This window comes from Taudactylus pleione, unplaced genomic scaffold, assembly GCF_031769625.1.
Source record: "Taudactylus pleione unplaced genomic scaffold, aTauple2 ptg000707l, whole genome shotgun sequence".
In the NCBI taxonomy this organism is placed as follows: domain Eukaryota; kingdom Metazoa; phylum Chordata; class Amphibia; order Anura; family Myobatrachidae; genus Taudactylus; species Taudactylus pleione.
In genome coordinates this window covers 9,524,450-9,541,529 of record NW_028285109.1, presented here as the reverse complement: position 1 = coordinate 9,541,529, position 17,080 = coordinate 9,524,450, and the positions used below count along the sequence as shown (strand labels likewise).

The 17,080-nt window shown below is 42.3% G+C and overlaps 1 long non-coding RNA gene across 1 annotated transcript; it reads left to right on the top strand.

The window, feature by feature from the left end:
* The first annotated feature begins 701 nt into the window (after nucleotides 1-701).
* Nucleotides 702-16,656, top strand: LOC148477562 (uncharacterized). The gene is made up of 2 exons (XR_015872497.1): nucleotides 702-947; nucleotides 15,897-16,656. It is a non-coding gene; the product is annotated as an uncharacterized LOC148477562 (long non-coding RNA).
* The last annotated feature ends 424 nt before the right edge of the window (nucleotides 16,657-17,080 follow it).

Here is a 17,080-nt window from a genome sequence, read left to right as displayed (position 1 = left end):
CAATGAGGCAATTTACCATTGAAGTCATACCAGGAAAGCCCCACTTAGACATCCTTCACTGCTTACTGATGCACACAGTCCAGGCTGCTGGGGAGGGATATGAAGATACCTCTTTGGCGATACTGTAGCCTACAGGATACTTGCCTACTCCTGGAAACTACTGAATTTGGGGGCGTTCTCCGGGGCTCTGACTACGTCCCAAATCATGCTTACCTACTCTTTCTTTATGTGCTTGAGGAGATCTGGGGAAGTCCATTATGTTGTCATCGATGAAATGTTGACATTGAGCATGTCGACATATGAAGAATGTCGATATTACAATATCGACATGTGAAATGTTGACATTCGGCTCCAGATATCATTGATTGACCTGGAAGACACTACTGGAACCGCTGGACCTGGTGAGTCACCATTAGAGAACCAGGGACATTTTGTTTATTTTTAAGTGCCACAACCAGCCATGGGGTAACACATAGCGGGGCCACCCTGCCATCACATTATTCAGCCCCAAACTGGTCACCCTTAGTATGGCAGCGCCCGGTGATTGGCTATACACATTATTTGTATGTTGGCAAAAGTTCTCTTATAAGACATAATACCTGTTGCTAGCCAGCTACAGGCAAGCACCAGAGAAACAGTCACTTGATAAACATATTTGATTGTAACTATTTTCTTAGTTGTCTATCTGCAGCTGGAGACGTTACACCCTAGACTGACCACACTCCCTTCCCTGGAACAGAGCCAAAAATGGAAATTAGCATGCTGCAAGAGGAAAAATATTTACCAGACGAGGAACGGAAGTGTATGAGCAAACGTAAACCTGATCTGCACAGAGAAGATCTAATTCAATCTCCTGTGGCCCTGGGACTAGTTCTGCAACTATTATACTTGTTCTGTTTTTACTTCCATTTGTGAGGAATTAAATCGTTACAGAGGCAGAAGAACTAGTAAGTATTATTTTAGTCAGTTTCCTGACATCTGGACTCACTCCTAGCTCTCTCTTTATACGACATTCAACTCCTAACGCTGTCCTTCTAAGTGTATACAACTGTACTAACTATGGGGCATATGTATCAAAGCTTGTTGTGAGATAAAATTGTGAAATATATATCACCAACCAATCAGCTCCAAACTATAATTTCTTAAACACAGCCTGCAAAATGTAAGTTAGAAGCTGATTGGTTGGTGATATATATCTCACAATTATATCTCACATCAAGCTTTGATACATATGCCCCTATAGGTGTTACTATCATGTTCTGTATAAAAATTGTTGTGATATTTTTAGCCACTAACGGGATAACACCCATTCAGCTGCTATGCTATCATCATAAACACCAGTTACACTAGAGAAAAGTTTTTACGCGTGTAAGACATCTACCCCAGGACCATCAGTGTTATTAGTGAACATTTACAGAGGCAGGGGTTACATGGTAAGTATTTACAAACATAAGCAGCAATTTTGGGAAGAAAAGTATGAGAAATCCTGCATTGTACATAATAGTATGGAAGTACTGTCATCTTAGCAGTCTGGTGTGACAATCTGTTTTATATTCTTGTATATTTCATTATATTTACATTTTATGAAGATATTACACCACAAAATACTAATTTAGAGAAGTTTTGAAAATACTGTAAGATTTGGTTAGACTTCTTACCAAACCATTTAATATGATATGTGAATACTAGCAAACATACATTCACATAGAAGTGTTTATTAGGGGCATATTTACTAAGCAGTGGATTTTCAAAACCCTCGAATTTTACAGATGCTAGATGTAAAAGGGCAATAATAGTAAATGTAAAATCAGGCTTGTTTTGCATGAAGTATTATTGCCCTTTTAAATCCGGAAGGCAAAAGCTGTATAAACAAATTGAGGGTTTTAAAAACACACAGCTTAGTATACATGTCCCATGGTAGTTTGCTGTGAGGATTTTTTTTTTTTTTAACATAAACAATTTTCCCCAAAACTCTAATTCAGCAAATCATCAATATTCACCATTATTTTCAGGCTAGTTCCCATTGTTGCCCGTTTACCACTGGGTCCCTGAGACGCAAAGAGCAAACATAAGTGTTTCTGAGCTCTAACTGACCTGGTAATACAGTAATTATATTCCAGTATCACACATGGATGTTTGGGGACACATAGCCATGACTAGAAAATGATTACCATCAGTTCACATTGGAATAGGAGTTGGATATCTCAAATTGCGGGCTGGCCACGTCACGCCCTGATAGATGGTCTGTTGTCACTGTAGCTCTAGTCATTTCATGACACAAGACTTTTGTTCTTTTTGTCCCTTTTAAGCACATTCCAGGAGACCCCCACCTCCTGGCACGCCCTGAGAGCTTCGCAGCCCATACTGCTCTTTCAGCAGCAGGCATCCAGATTGTCTTAGTCTGCTTTTATACAAAGTTAATTATTTCCGGACAGCACTCCCTTTAAACAATACCAGTTCTGCTGAAGAGGTGGAAATAACCTTCTCACTTAACCCTTTACATCCATAGAAAGGGGATCACTGAATTTGTTCTGTGTAGAGCGGTCCCCATAATTAAGGGCAATCTCTTTTTGCACAATAGCCTTCAATATGATCATAAGAGAATATGTAAAATAAAATGTATTTTCCTGGAGACTATAAAAAGAAAATACTGTACATAGTACGCCAAAGACAAACCCACCCACTTCAATCATTGTCCAGTGTTCTGCATAGGAGGTAACTTTTTAAAATTATTGGGGGGGCTCACATTACTTCCACCACATGACTCAAAAATTTTATACATAGACGTGACTGCAGGCAGCACAATTGTTGGGGGTGCTTGATCACCCATAGTACTGGCCTCTCTGCTGTTATGTATAAGGAATAGTCAAGAGTGCATCATTAGAAAACGGGCTTAAGGTGCACATCCATTACAAGACTATGAAAAGACAGTACGATTACGACATCGTAATGGTACAGTTGTTCCTCTTACCCTGTAGTGCCTACACTGAATGATCAGTCGTTCAGTGTAGGCACCCTCCCTCATCCCTGAACATGGCCAATCTGTCATTAGCGGCAGATTGACCGGCATGTTCAGGCGATAATTGATGTCGGAAACGACCAGAGGGAGTGCGCATCGCTGGTAATTTCCGACATTATAGTGCACGATTTGTGCACGGTTATTGAGCGATTACGAAGTCGTAATCGTTTAATCGCTCTTTAAAATCGCCTAATGGATACATGGCTTTACTTATGACAATCAATTACAATATTTCTGTGCTGCATCAGCACCATAAGCAGCAGGGCCATCTCTTCCATTGGGCTTGTTGGGCAGTTGCCCAAGGGCCCGAAGCTTGTAGGGGCCCACCAACCCGCCCCCCCTGCATGTGTGGGAGGTCTGTTGGGCATACAGGAGGGTTTAATTTTATTGACCATTTATATTTTTTTCCATGAATGGGTGGGTAGGGGCCCCAGTGCATTGCTTTGCCCAGGGCCCATACAGCTGTTAAGACAACCCTGATAAGCAGGACAAAAAAACTTAGTTATTCAAATAAGGATTAACTTTTTTCTGACTTTTAATCAATTATTATGAGTCACTGTGTGGAGAAAGGTCTTATGATGAAACCACACCTAGATTGCATAATATATTATAATATTAAATTATATCAGGCATGTTTAAACTTCCTATATAATCTGTCTTCCTGCTGTATGGGAGGAAATATTCACAGATAAGTAACCGCCCAGTGTTGTAAGATCAACCAGATCAAATGATAATAGCACAAATATGTCAGCTTCAGTACCCTAGTAAGACAGGTTTAGTCAGTGCTTACTACCAAATGGATATGAGTGGCTTCATTTTAACCTATCCTGGTTTCAATACTGAAAGCAATACCCACCATAACCTAATAATATTGACTGTCCTTCAAAAATAATTCAACCCAAAAATGACATTTCAGTTGAAGTGAAAATGTTAATTAGCTGATATCTGTTTTTCTGGCTGTCAGTGTCTTAATAAATTGATTTGGAAGTAGCAATGTTTCCATTTATTTTCCCCTGGCAGGTAGATTTTGCTCCATTAAATTATCCTTTTAACCTGTCTCACAATACTCCCCCTAATGGGGCCCATCCATCACCGATGGATTGCCGCAATCCCACGATGCGGCAACCCGGCATCGCAGAAATCCAACATGTTGGATTTTCCTGATTTGACGATCGCGATCAAAAAATGATCGCGTTCGTGAAATCGCCGACATTCAACATGGAAAATGTCTGCAATCCGGCGACGGATCGCAGAACATCGATGGTGGGAGGTCGGCGTTTCCACCCGGAAACGCTGGCACTTCCCATCGCATCGCCGGATCACAAAATCCGGTGTCTGATGTATGGCCACCTTAACATGATACATTACCCAAATTTGAAACCTATCCATTAACCCATGGAATGGGCGCTGAAGTCTCTAAACTATTTCCAGAGTCATACAAACTTCTCTAGTGACCTGTCCAGTGATTGCATTAATTGTACATTAGCTATGCTGAATGTAAAACAAGACAGCACTGGTCAGACCAGCCAGTGTCTTACTATTACTGACAAACATACGCACTTAAATCGACCACACATGGGGGTATTCCTGACATTCAGCACAAGCGCTAAGTGACAGAATCCCTCTCCAAATGGGCTACTCAAGTTTGTGGGCAGATTGGATGACATTTAACTATTTGGCGCTTGGGCCAAGCTAGCAGATCACTTCTGTAACACACTGGTTAGTGTATAACAGGATATCAACACACAGACTGATAGCGGTCATCTGCCAGCTACATTAATGGATTTAATAATAATCAATGAGATGAGATTATTACCAACATTGTGCTAATTCTGTGATATTGGGCCACATTGGTCAATAGCATTAATGATATAAAAGGGGCTGTAGCCTACTTAAGAGGTACATTTCTGAACATTCAAAGAGCAAATACATTATTTAGTGGCATTAACATAAGTTATAATTGCAAATGAGGGGACACCCAGTCCTTGTTTATACATGAAGTGTTAATTGCATGCATTACATATGATATTCATACTCCTATTTATACTCGTGATTTCCATAAACTTTAATCACTTCTATCAGCTCTACAAACAATTGCTGCTCTTAACAGAAACAATCCAGGACACAATATCCACTGCTGCACAAACCTATTTATTGGCACTTGTATGAGCTAAACACTTAAAAAGTTGGATGTAATTTATGTATCCATGACTACAGTGTGTGGCTAAACCACAACTATGCTGTACGTTTTGTTCCCATATATATCATTAGAATCACATTATTGTCTTTATTATGTGATCGTGTACAGCAGTTTGTTATTTTTGTTATGCTGTAATATGTTGCCAAATTCACCAGTCTCCTCAAAAGGCTATGGGTCCTTTTCAGTATAATGGGCCCGTTACACATGTGGAAATGCTAATTTCAGTAACAGGCCAGATGGGGCTGCCTAATATTTAGCAAACTTTCAGTTTTTGCAGTATGTCTGCGGGAACCTACACCAACCTACAACTCCAAATTACTAATAATATATAAATGCAATAACATTTTGCAATCAATAGAGGATTTTAGCATAATCATGTCCAAGGTTATGGGTCTACCCACCATATCCAGGTAACCTCTTTAGGGTAGGTCCCTAACATACTAGGGTTCAAATCCAGAGCGCTGGACACCCCCAAACTAGCCCAGCTAAGCTGCCCCAGGGCACCGCCATAGTAAGAAAAGTGCAGTAAAGAGATAGTTAAGAGCAGCCACAGCTGCATATAAGGATTGAAAATAAAAAAAAGTGAAGTACATGTATAATAAACAAACAGTGAAGGGTTAAAATGTGTTATAAAAGAAAAATGTGTTATAATGCGGTGCCCTGAAACAGCTCAACCAAAGCAATCCAGGGGGACCCACGCCCCAAAAATGAACCAAAGTTGCACTACAGTATATAACTTGTAGGACTTACCTAGAATTGTGCCTAATACTAATGTGCATATACTGTGCATTACCATAACCTTGGCCATGATTATGCTAAAAACCTCTATTGATTGCAAAATTTTATTGCATTTATATATTTTTAGTAATTTTGGAGTTGTGCACCTGAGATTTGTCTGTTTCTGTGCCTGCAATTAGTCTCATCAGGTAGCACCTCCCATTATATATATTCAGGGTGTGCAGTCTAGGAACCTTTCCTATATACTCAATTTCACATACTGTTGGAGTCGCGATCCTTCCTAGGTGAAGGAGGTCTGAGTTGCTAAGAGGGATTTGTTTTTCAGAGATATTTAACTCATCATTGGCAGTTAACTGGTTTAATATAAAGGACAATTGGAACAAGCCATAATGCTATTGAAAACATTACATTTCACTTAGAAAAAGGCGTTTCGCTCTTTGATGCACAGGTCCCTAAATCTTCTTTTAAATGTTTAAAGTCAAAGCTCATTAATCTAAAATAACCTGGTATTTTCATTACATTATTTTATTACCTTTTGTCTTCGTTTACCAGGGGTGCAACTGCTGAAAACAATGGAGGTGGTCGCCTCCAGGGGCCAGCCCTGAAAGGGGCACCTATACTCCATTGTCCCAAGCAGCTTACCCTAATAATTAGTGCATGCAGCTGCCCCAGCGCCACTACCCCCACCCTTTGCTGTGGCAGCTAGGGTCAGACTGGCCAGCTGGGTATAGTGCAGCTGCTTGTCGGGCAGTCAGCTGTTGACTAACCCAGCAGCTGTAAGCGCAGCTGCAGACACCATCCGTGTTTGTGACTGTGTGCTGTGCATCAGCAGTACCACTGATTCCATCACGGAGGGAGGAGCCAAACTGCTGCAGATGCTCAGGGCTCCCTGCAGCCACAGGCATGAACGTCTCCCTGACAAACGCCCCCCCCCACACTGCATGTATTCAGGTGGCACAGCCAATATAGCTAGCTCCGTCCCCTTTCCCAATTTCCCGCAAATTGCGGAATTATTACTTCCCATTAGCAACCTTCAGCAGCTGCATCAGAAAGAAATATGTACGATGTGGTACTGTATGTATAATATATATATATATATGTATATATATATATATATACAGTCAGGTCCATAAATATTGGGACATTGACAGAATTTTCAGATTTTGGCCTCTATTCACCACCACAATGGTTTTGAAATGAAACAAACAAGATGTGCTTTAATTGCAGACTTTCAGATTTAATTTGAGGGTAATTACATCCAAATCGGGTGAACGGTGTAGGAATTACAACAGTTTCAATATGTGCCTCACAGTTTTTAAGGGGCCAAAAGTAATGGGACTATCAACTCAAAAGCTATTTCATGGACAGATGTGGGCTATTCCCTCGTTATTTCATTATCAATTAAGCAGGTAAAAGGTCTGGAGTTGATTCTAGGTGTGACATTTGCATTTGGAATCAGTTGCTGTCAACTTTCAATATGAGATCCAAAGAGCTGTCACTATCAGTGAAGCAAGCCATCATTAGGCTGAAAAATCAAAACAAACCCATCAGAGAGATAGCAAAAACATTAGGTGTGGCCAAATCAACTGTTTGGAACATTCTTAAAAAGAAAGAATGCATCGGAGAGCTCAGCAACACCAAAAGACCCGGAAGACCACGGAAAACAACTGTGGTGGATGACAAAGGAATTATTTCCCCGGTGAAGAAAAACCCCTTCACAACAGTTGGCCAAATCAAGAACACTCTCCAGGAGGTAGATGTATATGTGTCAAAGTCAACAATCAAGAGAAGACTTCACAAGAGTGAATATAGAGGGTTCACCACAAGATGCAAATCATTGGTGAGCCACAAAAACAGGAAGACCAGATTAGAGTTTGCCAAACAACATCTAAAAAAGCCATTACAGGTCTGGAACAACATCCTATGGACAGATGAGACAAAGATCAACTTGTACCAGAGTGATGGGAAGAGAAGAGTATGGAGAAGGAAAGGAACTGCTCATGATCCAAAACATACCACCTCATCAGTGAAGCATGGTGGTGGTAGTGTCATGGCATGGGCATGTATGGCTGCCAATGGAACTGGTTCCCTTGTATTTATTGATGATGTGACTGCTGACAAAAGCAGCAGAATTAATTCTGAAGTGTTTCAGGCAATATTATATGCCCATATTCAGTCAAATGCTTCAGAACTCATTGGACGACGCTTCACAGCGCAGATGGACAATGACCCGAAGCATACTGCAAAAGCAACCAAAGAGTTTTTTAAGGCTGAAAAGTGGAATGTTATGCAATGGCCAAGTCAATCCCCTGACCTGAATCCGATTGAGCATGCATTTCACTTGATGAAGACAAAACTGAAGGGAAAATGCCCCAAGAACAAGCAGGAACTGAAGACATTTGCAGTAGAGGCCTGGCAGAGCATCACCAGGGATGAAGCCCAGCGTCTGGTGATGTCTATGCGTTCCAGACTTCAGGCTGTAATTGCCTGCAAAGGATTTGCAACAAAGTATTAAAAAGTGAAAGTTAGATTTAGGATTGTTTAGTTTGTCCCATTACTTTTGGCCCCTTAAAAAGTGGGAGGCACATACAGAAACCGTTGTAATTCCTACACCGTTCACCTGATTTGGATGTAATTACCCTCAAATTAAATCTGAAAGTCTGCAGTTAAATCACATCTTGTTTGTTTAATTTCAAAGCCATTGTGGTGGTGAATAGAGGACAAAATATGAAAATTCTGTCAATGTCCCAATATTTATGGACCTGACTGTATATATATTGTGTGTATAGTATATAATATATGTATATGCTCATAATACATATACAGCCATGGCCAAAAGTTTTGATAATGACACAATTATTGGTTTTCACATAGTTGCTGCTTCAGTGTTTTTAGACCTTTTTGTCAGATGTTACTATGGTATACTGAAGCAACATTACATGCATTTCATAAGGGTCAAAGGCTTTTGTTGACAACTACATTAAGTTTATGCAAAGAGTCAATATTTGCAGTGTTGATCCTTCATTTTTCAAGACCTCTGCAATTCGCCCTGGCATGCTGTCAATCAACTTCTGGGCCACATATTGACTGATGGCCGCCCATTCTTGCCTAATCAATGCTTGGAGTTTGTCCGAATTTGTGGGTTTTTGTTTGTCAGAATTTATGGGTTTTTATTTGCCCACCTGTCTCTTGAGGATTGACCACAAGTTCTCAATGGGATTAAGGTTTGGGGAGTTTCCTGGACATGGACCCAAAATTTCGATGTTTTGTTCCCCGAGCCATTTAGTTATCACTTTTGCCTTATGGCAAGATGCTCCATCATGCTGGAAAAGGCATTGCTCATCACCAAACTGTTCTTGGATGGTTGGTAGAAGTTGCTCTTGGAGGATGTTTTGGTACCATTCTTTATTCATGGCTGTGCTCTTAGGCAAAATTGTGAGTGAGCCCACTCCCTTGGCTGAGAAGCAATCCAATACATGAATGCACTCTCTGCATTACATGGCAGGCACTGCAACACTCTGCATTATATGGCGGGCACTGCGTCACTCTGCAGTATATAGTGGCAACTGATGGTTTCTGAATTATATGGCAGGCCTTGGTAGTCACTGCAACGTTCTCTGCATTATATGACGGTCGCTGTGATGTTCTATGCATTATACGGTGGTCACTAAAATACTCTCTGTATTGTCTGGCGGTCACAAAAATGCTTTCTGTGGTGAATGGCAGTCACTAAAATGCTATCAGTATTGTATGGTACTCATTAAAAATGCTCTCTGTATTGTCTGGTGATCACAAAGATTGCAGATGGAATGAGCTATTTTATATTACTACGGATGCATAATTTTCTGAAATATCACTCTGCACATGCGTCAAATTAGCAGTCTGAAGTCGCATGGATCTGCATCAATGGGAGAATGCGACCGTTAACAGGTTAGCAGGTAATGTGCTGTACCTGGATGGGGAGTACTGTCACATGATAAAACTCATTTTCATAGGGATGTCAAGGGCGTGTCATTCGTTTTATGAAATTAAAGAGTCGGCATAGGGGGCTGCTGGGGTACTAGTCACAGAGGTGTTATTTTTCTAACATCATATATGAGTCTAAACTAGGGATGTGCAGGCTCGGATAGGTTCGAGTTTGCATGTGGAGTTCGGATTTTTCCCTCCAAAAAAACGGAACTCAGAACGAGGCAAAACGTCATCTTACATGGACGAACATCATCATTCCTGGTCTTTTGTCCAGGAATGATGATGTTCGTCCATGTAAGATGACGTTTTGCCTCGTTCTGAGTTCCGTTTTTTTGGAGGGAAAAATCCGAACTCCACGTGCAAACTCGAACCTATCCGAGCCTGCACATCCCTAGTCTAAACTCAGCATAGAGTGCTTTTGTTGTTTGAGATCCCAAGGCTAACAAAGACTGCAGTAGAAGGCAGAATGCAAACAGCCAACACCTCAATGCAGGTCATGCTTGTCTGCCCTCCTATTGTCTGTCCCCAATAAGTTTGTCTGTCCCTTTTCTCTTGTGCTCCTCCTTACATCACCTGTCCCTTCCTTGCCTGACTTGAATCCACTTTGCACACATAGGTTGCAGCTGGGTAACTTGCCCATTTGTGCTAGTGGTTCCTACTACGACTATCCCACTTGCTTTGGCATTGGTTAGATACATTCTACTAGAGAATGAACAATGCCAGGTAAGGGATTATTATATATGTGATCCTTAGTGTAAAAGACTACGGGAATGTTTTACCTCATTGGTTTGGCTGTGCATGCAGCCAGAATGGATCAATGGTAAAATGTTCTTCTTTTCCCTCAGTAGTGATCATTAATGAATGTTGTAATTAGCATTTAGCTGCTGTTACCTGTTAAGTTCAAGTAATACAAAGAAAAAAAAAAGTGTCTCGTTGCTGTGGTTTTATACATATTTACACCAATATACAATGTAAGTAAATTAATCTTGGTGTGGAAAAGACATCCATATTTGTACATACCCCTTTCTGATGTGAGGACTATTATCTTTGCAAATATGCAATAACCAGGAGCCCCAGGAGGAGGATGGGGAGATGGGCTCTGAGCAGACGTAGCCATGCCTCCTGTTTAGCTGGCGGTGCAACATGTAAATAGAGCTCTGGTAACCACAACAGGTCATTTTCCTATTGATATCCCCACAGAAGTCTCTGCCTCCAAACTCCTCACCCTCATGTCTTCATTTGGTCTCTCCCAATGGACCTCCTCACCCTCCCATGTGAGTGGGCATTCGCTTGACCTGGTCTTCACTCACCGTTGTGGTATTTCTGATTACTCCAATTCCCCATTCCCCCTCTCTGACCATCACCTTCTCTCTTTTAACCTATCCCTCTCTCCTTCCCTTCCTCTACCTCCTAAGGCCACTATCACTAAGCGTAACATTGACGCTATTGACACCATTTCTTTTTCTTCCCAGCTTGACTCACTTCTCTCCCCTATCCTCTCTCTCTCCTGCCCTGAACAAGCCATTTCTCTATACAATACCTCCCTTACTTCTGCTCTGGAGTCTGTTGCTGCGGCGATCACTATTCACCCTTGCAGATTTACACCTCAACCCTGGCATTCCAAATGCACCAGATACCTGCAAAAGTGTTCGCAAACTGCCTAACGACAGTTGAGAAGATCATGCTCTAAGGCTGATTTTCTCCATTTCAAATTTATGCTCTCATCGTACAGTGCTGCCCTTTCCCTCTCTAAACAGTCATATTTCAACAGTCACCCAGGCACCTGAGATTGTTTCACAGCATATCAATACTTGCCGCATGCCAATTTGGAGGTTTTTCTGAGCTCACCGCCAGCTGACACAGTTACCGCTCCACCAGCAGCACCTGTCTCCGGCTGAGCTCACCGCCAGCTGACACACAGCCACCGCTCTACCAGCAGCTCCTGTCTCCGGCCGGGCTTACCGCCAGCCGACACACAGCCACCGCTCCATTAGCAGCACTTGTCCCCGGCTGCACGGCAATCGGCTCTATCCAGCCGCGGAATTACAACGTCTAGACGGGCTGAGCTGGGACGGACACTACTGTGATCACGGACTTCCAGGGGTGAGATACTCCAACTGTCATTACTTACCCGTTTATCCTCCAGCGTGACTGCATTTCACACTGGGACGCCAGTAGTGATTGCAATTCAAGCAGTGCAAGTGAGCTGCCTCACCATTGGAGACTAATTCCTACATTTGTAGCCACATTGGTGTAGGAGCTGAACATTAGAATGTTATGCTGTAGAAACCTCAGTGATACAGTTACACTCTCTTAGCAATGCACCTAAGCTAGAGAGTCATTTGATCTTTGCTATTACATGATTGATTTATCTTGTTTGATTTCATATATGTACATTTGATTATAAATATATCAGTGTCTATCTGTGGACCATTGTATTAAAGTATCAGATTTATTTCATTTTATTCAAGCCTCCTGTTTAATTAAACAGACAGCAAACCTTATATAGAGTTTTTTATTCTGGAAATCCAACAGTGCATAGCGCAGTAAAACAATTTTACACTTTCTTCAGTCATATTTCAAGAACCTCATCTCCTCTCAGTCCTCAAATCCCCAACGTCTCTTCACCACCTTCAACTCCCTCCTCCGCCCACCCCCTCCTCGCCTCCCCTCCTCACTCTCTGCCCTTGATTTTGCTACCTACTTTACATCTAAAATTGACTCCATACGTCAGGACACCATATCCCACCAGTCTCCATGCAATCCACCTCCTCTCTTCCCAGATCACCCCTCTCCTTCCATTTTACTGACTCTAACTTTCTTCTCCCCTGTATCTGGAGAGGAAGTCATGTCCCTCATTCAGTCCTCCCCCCCTTCCACCTCCCCCCTTGACCCTATCCCTTCACGTCTCCTCCGCTACCTCTCTCCTTCTGCCTGCTCCCATCTTGCCCACCTCTTTAATCTCTCCCTATCATCAGGCACTGTCCCGTATGCATTCAAACATGCCCTTGTCTCCCCCATACTAAAAAAACCAACCCTTGATTCTAACACTCTCTCCAACTACCGTCCCATCTCTCTCCTCCCTTTTGCTTCCAAGCTCCTTGAGCGTGTTGTTTTCAAGCGCCTTACCACCTTTCTTTCCTCTCATTCCCTCCTTGACCCTTTTCAGTCTGGCTTCCGTTCTCTCCATTCCAATGAAACTGCCCTCACAAAAGTCAGCAATGACCTCCTTGCTGCTAAATCCAAGGGCCACTACTCTCTGCTCATTCTCCGTGACCTTTCTGCGGCTTTTGACACTGTGGACCACCCTCTCCTTCTGCAAATCCTTCACTCCCTTGGTCTGCGTGACACTGCCCTCTCCTGGCTATCCTCCTACCTCTCTGACCGATCCTTCTTTGTCTCCTCTCATGACTCCTCTTCAGCCACACATCCTCTTGCAGTAGGTGTTCCCCAAAGTTCTGTTCTTGGACCTCTCCTTTTCTCACTCTATACATCCTCACTAGGTGAACTCATCAGCTCTTTTGACCTCCAATATCATCTCTATGCTGATGATACTCAGATCTACCTTTCCTCCCCTGACCTCTCTCCCTCTCTCCTCACTCGTGTCTCCAACTGTCTCTCTGCCATTTCTTCCTGGATGTCCCAGCGATTTCTTAAACTTAATATGTCTAAGACTGAGCTAATCATCTTCCCTCCCTCCTACATAACCACACTTCCCACCATTTCTTTATCAATTGATGGCACAACTATCTCCTCTAGCCCCAAAGTGCGCTGTCTTGGAGTTATCCTGGACTCCTCCCTCTCCTTCAAACCACATATCCAGAATCTCTCACAGTCCTGTCGCTTTCATCTTAAAAATATTTCCAAGAGTAGACCCTTTCTCACCCAGGATGCCACTAAAACCCTCATACACTCATTGGTCATCTCCAGATTGGACTACTGTAACCTTCTTCTATCTGGCCTCCCCAAATCCCTTCTCTCCCCTCTCCAGTCTGTCCTCAATGCTGCTGCTCGGCTCATCTTCCTCTCAAAACGCTCTGCATCTGCCTCCCCTCTCCTACAAGCCCTCCACTGGCTCCCCTTCCCCTTTAGAACCCAATTTAAGGTTCTCACACTCACTTACAAAGCCCTCAGCCATTCCTCTCCCATTTACATCTCTGATCTCATTTCCCTTCACTCTCCTGTCCGCCCTCTTTGTTCAACAAATGCACGCCGCCTCTCATGCCAATTGATTACTTCCTCCCACTCCTGCCTCCAAGATTTTGCCCGCGCTGTTCCCCACCTTTGGAACTCTCTCCCGCTTCCCATCAGACTCTCCACCTCTCTACAATCCTTCAAACGGGCTCTCAAGACCCACTATTTCATCAAAGCCTTCCAGCTCTCATCTTAACTTGCTGCTACATACTCCTTCCTCCCTGCCTACCCCATCTGTGTCACCCCTGTTTGTCTGTCCCTCCTCCTTAGAATGTAAGCTCCTATGAACAGGGCCCTCTACCCTCTTGTGCATCTCCTTACTATACCTTCATCTACTTCTTACTCTCTACCAGGGCACCTAACACTTGATTGCTTTGCATTGTTGCTTATCTGGGTGTTATGGTCGTGAATGTAGCAATGTATATTATCCATGTCCTGTAATGTATTATATTGTACTGTACTGTAAGTCACTGTAAATCAATCTATTTGTTTATGTACTTTGTAAGGCACTGCGGAACACTTGTGGCGCCATATAAATAAACGATAATAATAATAATAATAATAATGGTCACATGCTTGACACTATCTCAGTATAAAGTGTGTAATCCATCCAGGTGCGATTCTCGGGGAGTTTGCATCATCATGGCCTGGTCTGCCACTGCAGAATGCAGCATATCGCGTCATTATACCACAGAGCGTGGGTCTGATGTGTTGCGATTCATAGAATCATGGCACCTGCAACTACCATCAGGAGTTCCCATGGGATCTCCTGGTGGGGACATTGAATAAAATCAGCAAGCATGCCATGAATGGCTTTGTGTCTGCCATATATGAAAACTGCATTACCACTTGCTGCTATAACCCCCATACAAATAAGTTCTTTATACTGTGTCAAATATTTGTAAGATTCTTTTGAATGAGTATCTCTGAGTATGTGTTCCAGACACTCAGGGTCCGATTCCAAGGTGCACGCTAACTGCACGCAATGCCGGTATGCACACAGTGGCCGATGTTGGAAGTACTGTGAATGCCTCCTGATGGTTACTATAGGGAGACGCAGAAAGAATTTAGAAGCAAGAACTGTGGATTTCAGTGGGAGATCCTACGAGTCAATAGATGTGGGTGTGTCACTGACAGCAGCTGCGCCTAAAGACACAGTCGGAGCAGAATCACCCGCTCAGTGTTTATGCATTGCTAACAAGATTATATGGACTGAGGACATATCCTCATTTACAAGTCATTTACTGTTAAGGATCATTATCAGCCGTTGCATAAATACTTTCTGTTACAGGGGTAGTAACTTCAGCTTTCCAGGCACCCCTGCTGTGCATGGCTACTGGATCCATGTGTCTTAGAGGAAGTTTATACCTTGTGATTTTGCCAGAAAAGTTCACTCATCTCAATCGGCAGGGGTTTGGGAGTCCGGATGCATGTGGCCGAAACAATGGTATTTCATGACCCCATCTGCATTCGCTAATGTTGGCTGGAATGATATAAAGATATTGCTAAAATATACATGAGACAGAATTTTAAGGCAATGTTGCAGAAGGACATCTGTAAGTCATCTGTAGACTAACAAACCCCATAACATAAACGTCATCCAGCCAGTTTCACAGAAACACATTATTTGCATTTGTTGGATATTCTTAATACTGTAACATAGGTGTGCGGACTTTACTAATGACCAATACATTCTTGGATCATATTTAAAGTAATATACAGTATAGTTTGTTAGCCACATTTCTGATCCTGTGCATTTTATTTTTTTTTCTGCAGGTACACAATGGCCACTTGTTCATGTATTCTATGGTGCATATTCTGGATTGTGGTCCTGATTTTCTTGGCTTGGCCACTGAGTATATTCCTTGGAGGTCTGTATGGGTTTTTGGCACCCCTCACAACTTGTGTGGGACTGGACAAGGTGACAGACTTGCTCCTACAGGGAGTTAACTTGGGCAGAACCTGTGCAGAATATGCACGTGCCGGCAAATCCCTGTGCTGAACGGGGAATGTGGACCCTCGGGAACCTGACCAAAGCTTCATCTCAAAACATCAACACATGGAAGATGCAATATAACACCTATTTGTCTTATGGGGCAGTGACTTAACAGCTTTGCTATTAAGGCCTACAGTTGTTTGTTCCATGATGAGAATTTTATTTCTGCTTGTTAATAAAATTTTAACTACATAATAATAATAATAATAATAAGAATAATAATAATAATAATAATAGTAATCTGGAGAGAACAGTAAGCTCACCGATCTGGGGCAGCCAGGACCAAATCCACATGTCTTCACCAAGCCATTAACTGTTTGTTGGGGATTATAACTTTCTATTACATGTCATGTCTTACACCTAAATTGTTTCCATCAACTTTATACCATTGAGTGTTTGTACGGAAATAGTTGAAATCTGTTTACATATTTGGATCACGGTACCTGGAGATGACGACCATTTGTCTGCAGCTCAGTCTCTTCCACTCAAAGAACTCAATAACAGAGTGGGCAAAAATAAAGAGTTCCATGACTGAACACATTCATTTTTCCAGTATCATCTATTACCATCACATCCAGTATGATAGTGGGAAAGTATAAAGTTGGCGGATGGGGTCCGTTGGCAATTTCTTCATTAGATAGCTCTCTGACTCCTCTTCTCCCGATGACCACTCTTTGAGTTCCCAAAGGTCTGTTGGTCCTCAGCGGGCTTAATAGGATATATACATTGCTTTACTGGAGTGGATGGTCCCTTGGGCTAGGATGTTCAAGTTCCATCCTCTAGAACACATAAATCTTTCAAAGCATGCACCCATACTCTCAGATTCTGTCTTTAATCTGAACTTGACACATAGTGCCCAATAATACTTGAAGTTGCTCCTGTCTATCAACTCCTTGGGGCCCATTCAGTTATCCACGAGTTGTCTGAAAATAGCTTAACGCAACTTTTTGTTTTTCAATTAGAA